This window comes from Microtus ochrogaster, chromosome 7, assembly GCF_000317375.1.
Source record: "Microtus ochrogaster isolate Prairie Vole_2 chromosome 7, MicOch1.0, whole genome shotgun sequence".
Taxonomy (NCBI): domain Eukaryota; kingdom Metazoa; phylum Chordata; class Mammalia; order Rodentia; family Cricetidae; genus Microtus; species Microtus ochrogaster.
In genome coordinates, this window is record NC_022014.1 from 54,222,221 (window position 1) to 54,227,313 (window position 5,093).

The window sequence follows — 5,093 nt, forward strand, 5'->3', positions numbered from 1 at the left end:
AAATTCTTACTGTTACCATTTACAGCAAGGGCAGTCTTAGTCAAGAAGAAAGCTCAGTAAAGTCTAAATCAGGCTTGTTCCAGATGGGAGTCTTGATCAAGAGCAGCTCACAGAATGGGTCTCAGCCAGGAGCCGAGGTCTTTTAGATACTCTGGAGCCACCAATGCCTCATTAAGGATTCTCTTTGCCTATTGCCTGGCATGGTGGTTTGAATGAGAACTATCCCCTAAAGGCTCATGTAGCCCCAGCTGGTGGTAAAATCTGGGGGAGGTTATGGAATGTTTAGGAGGCACAGCCTTGCTGCAGGAAGTGTATCACTGGGGCTGGGTTTGCAGGGTCTTCATATGTGCCCCACTTCCTGTTTGTCTCTGCTTCCTGTGTGTGGATAAAATGTGACCAGACAGCCTCCAGTTACTGCCCTGGCTACCATGCCTCCCCTCTCCTTATGGACACCATCCTCTTGGAGCCAGAAACCCAAATAAACTGTTTCTTTGTTAAGTCGTTTTGGCTCTTGGTGTCATATCGCAACAACAGAAAACAAATGCCTCTGGCTTGGTGAGGGTGGCCATTTTTCTGGTCTTTGCATTTTACGAACCAACACTATCTGGGTGGAGGCAAAGAGACTTAGGGTGAAGAAAGAAGAAATGGGGTTATTGTAATGGTCGGAGCCAGACTGGAAACTGGGTTACTTAAGCTAACATCCTTTCTTCCAGTGCCAGCTACTGAGTCAATTGACTTGATTGGTGTCTGAGCCTCTCCCAAGCGGGAGAGAGATAATTGGCCATCTGGAATAGGTTGTGCTACAGAGAGGGGAGGGTCTCTTACCCACTGCAAGGAGTCAGAGGGACAGAGGGGACACGTGTGTCTGGGAGAGGCCTGTGTCTCAGGTAGAAAAACAAGTGCTTCAGGAGACTCAGGAAAACAAACGGAGGCCCCATCTCCCAGGACTTTCTGGCACTGCAGTCCGAAGGTGTCTTCCGGTCACAGGCACCATCCACCCCGTGAACAGCTTGGGGCTCCTGGTGCCTCTCTGACTTTTAGAGAATCCATGAGTGTCCCATGCAGCTCCACAACCAATCCTTTTGGGCGATTCCATGATAATAGCTGCTGATTAGAAAACTATTCAGGGTTGTGCAGGGCCACTGTCGATGCCACCAGCAACCTACGCAAGATACAGAGGTGAGATGAGAGTCCAGGACCCCAGCTGCTCCTCTGCAGTCTCTGAGGGGGCTGGGACGACACCAGCAGAGTGGGAGGGGACCTTCTGAGGAAGCAAGCGTTCTACCAGCTTCTGAGTGTCCCAGGAGGTGCGTTTCTCTTAGCATGGACATGTTGAGGGGTATGCTCATCACGATGGCTGCAGGCATCCTGTAGCTATGAAAGCCCTTTCTCAGGATGGAGCAGACACTGTGGACTGGGGAGAGGAATACCAAAAGATCCCCAAGTCCTTGAGCCATCGCTAAAAGTTCAGATGGATAAAAACTGAAGCACATCCCCTCCAAGATCCGTTTTCTACGACAGATGCTTGGGCTCTTAAGCCAGTTTAATTTATTAGCAGAAGCATTTTGATTTTTTTTTTTAAAGTTAAAAATTCCTTAATTTTTTATTCCTGGGACTACTGCCACAATTTGCAGGGCAATATACCTGATGTAATGAAAAGAAAAAGACAAAACTACAGCGATAAAAGACCCCGGGAATTACATCTAATTGACACTACATTGCATTAATCAGTAGCTGCCCTTGTCGACAACCTGTGACTGTGACTGACCTGAGCAAGGAGGGTTTCCTGGCTACGCTGCAGGAGCTTTTCTGACTGTGGATCACCATTCTTTCTGCAGCAGATTTTTACAGTTCCTCTGAGGCATTTAGAATGACTGTCTCAAAGTAACCTGCAGCTTTCCCCACAGCTCCTCCTTCTCTCTCTTGCTAAGAACTGTAGAACTTTCCTGCTGGTTTTTTTTTTTTTCATTTAAACACTGCTTGGCCCATTAGTTCTAGCCTCTTAATGGCTAATTCTCACATCTTGCCTAACCCATATTTAGTAATCTGTGGAGCATCAGTCTTACCGGGAAAGATTCAGCATGTCTGACCCGGAGGCTTGCTTCATCGCATCTGCCCTGGAGAGGAGAGGCATGGCGTCTGCCTCACTTCCTCTTCCTCCCTTCTGCTGTTTTTTTAGAACCATCTGCTACCACATCCACCACTTCCAGCACCAGATCCATAGCCACCACCGCAGTGACTGCCTAAGCTTCTTCCACCAAAACTGCCCCCTTTCCTGGCTCCATAATCTGACTGCTGTTGTCCACTATAATTCCAAAGTCATTGTAGTTCTCACCACCACCATGGTTACCTCCACCAAAGTTTCTTCCTTTATTGATTTCCATATCCTGGTTCACCACCACCGTAGCCTCCTCTACTACTGTAACCAGGACCACCAGCAGAGTTGGCTCCACCACTTCCAAATCTATTATATCCACCATCACCACCTCCATAACCACTCTGCCGCCACCACCTCCACCACCACCACAGCTTCCTCTTCCATCAAAGTTTCTACCACGACCAAAATTACCTCCACCACCTCCAAAGCTTCCTGCACATTGCCAGAGCCACCCCCACAACCTCCAGCAGGCCCCATCTCTTGTTTAGAAAGGGCCTTTTCGTTTCATAGTTATGCCCACTAATAGTGTGATATTTCTGAATAACAGTTTTGTCAACTGTGCCGTTATTGTCAAAAGTTACAAAAGCAAATCCACTCTGCCTGTCTTCCATAACTTTTTTTTTTTTTTTTATTTTCGAGACAGGGTTTCTCTGTGGCTTTGGAGCCTGTCCTGGAACTAGCTCTGTAGACCAGGCTGGTCTCGAACACACAGAGATCCGCCTGCCTCTGCCTCCCGAGTGCTGGGATTAAAGGCGTGCGCCACCACTGCCCGGCTTCTTCCATAACTTCTATGGTTTTAGTCTTACCATAGTTTTCAAAGTAGTCTCTCAGATTTTATTTTTCTGTATCTTCTTTTATTCCACCAACAAACACTTTCTTCACTGTTAAACGGCACCAGGCTCTCTAGAATTCTCTCTACACACCCGGCAACCTTGTGTGTCTGAGTTCAGATTGCACTATGCTCCTCTTTAGCACAAGAGTAGGTCACAAAACCCAAACCCCCGGAACGTTTTGTTTGGGGATCTCTCACTACCACACAGTCTGAAAGTGAGGTCCATGTCTCCAAATGTTCTCTTAAGCTATCATCTGTGGTTTCAAAGCTCAGACCACCAATAAACGGCTGCCTTAACTGTTCTGGTTGCTTTGGGTCGTGGCCCTCCATTTTGAGACTGGACTCACCTCTTCCAACACGAGTTCAATCTTGATTTAAAAAAGAAAAAAAAGAAAAATTTCTTTTTTCCTCCAAATTTTAAATTTGCTTACATATTTATTTGTCTGTGTAGGCATCTGGGTTTGTGCCGTGATGTCCTTGTGAAGGTCAGGGGACAACTTTCAGGGCGAATTGGTTCTGTATTTTCATCATATGGGCTCTGAGGCTTGAATTCAGGCCATCAGCCTCAGAGGCAAGCACCTTTGCCCACTGGGCCATCTTGTCAGTCCAGAATTTGGAACCTTATCATTCCTAAACCCTTCCTAATCTTTGTGCTTAACTTCTGAAAACCTCAAAATCTGGTTCGCTGTTTGCAAGAATGTCGTCTCCTCTAGCTGAAACCCCTGCTGGCCGCTCAGCCACAGTTTAATCTTAGTTGAAGTTTCCAGAAGATTGCCAGTCAGCTCGTGACAGGCAGAGCGTGGATCAATGGTTAGTGAGACTAGAGTTGAGAATGGGAACTCAGAACGAAGACCCTCACCTGGCCTCTGGAATCAGGTCTCTGCTTCAAGTCCCGTCTCTATTACCTTCAGACCAGAGAGCTAAGCGCTTTATGCCTGCGTATCTGTGATCTCGATTGAGCTCGGAATGGAGCTTTAAACGTGCTTTTGAGGATCCAGAGATTACATATGGAGCTGCAGCTCAGCATCACAGAGAGTTGGTTCCAGGACCCTGAGCTTACCCAGCCCTGCAGATACACATTTTTCCAATAAAATGGTGGACCTGCATATAATCTGCATGCCTCTATGTACTGCAAACCATGATGGACTTCATACAATGTGCATGCTACATAAATAGTTACTAGACCTCACTGCTTCGGGAGAGCGGAAAAGGGGAAAGGTCTTTCCTGAAGATTTTGTGTCACACTTGGTCAGACCCATAGAGGCAGAAGGCAGGTATGGAAGACCGGCTATACCGATTGCGTCCACAGTAAAGTGCTCCATCAATGCCAGCTGTGACTGGCTGTTCTAAGAGGTCACCTGATGGGAACTGAGTGCACCATGGGCACAGGTATGGCTTACTATCCTATGGTCCCAGCTCTTCCCCGGGGCCAACTGGGTGAGGCATCTTGGCCAGGGAAAGAACTGGCAATTCTTCCTTCCTGCCGAGCCCTTCCTCCGCTGGCTCTTTTGTACTTTTTACCGTGAACCCAAACAGTTCAGCGGTGGCAGTGGGTGGGGCCGGGGGTGGGATGGGTGAGCGATGGGCTGTTATTTTTGAGACTCTGCCCCTTCTGTGTGAACAATCATTCCAGACTTGCGTGTTCTGAAGGCGTCAGAAGGTGGCTGACCACAGCCCTAATGCTCTCCTTTTCATCTTGCTCGGCCCCTCCCTCTCACATCTTTATTGGGTTTATAGACTCCTTTCCCCCCTTTTCTTTAAAAGAAAATCACTGTTTATTTGTAGAGTCACTGCTTTGAAACTTGTGCAATATCTTAAAGGCTGTTTTTGCCTTAGTCTGCTCCAAAAGGCAGGGACCAGGGCTCTTACATAATGCAGCTCGAGGCTTTGGAAACAGATTCCCAGCAAGCGTTTATGAGGGCAGTCATTATATAATGAGACAGAACAGCTCCTGTCACTCATCTGGCTTGTCATTCAGAGTGGAGCGATAAGGCCACAGAAGACCGTGCCGATGAAGCAACTTATTAATTCAAGTCATTTTGCTTGGGCCTACTGAGGACCCCGAGGTCACACAACTGAATCTGCCATTGCCCGGTGCAGTGG

At 47.6% G+C, this 5,093-nt stretch overlaps 1 pseudogene; it reads right to left on the reverse strand.

Annotated features, from left to right (window-relative positions):
- Positions 1 to 2,175: 2,175 nt before the first annotated feature.
- Positions 2,176 to 3,320, reverse strand: LOC101980335 (annotated as a pseudogene).
- Between the last annotated feature and the right edge of the window lie 1,773 nt (positions 3,321 to 5,093).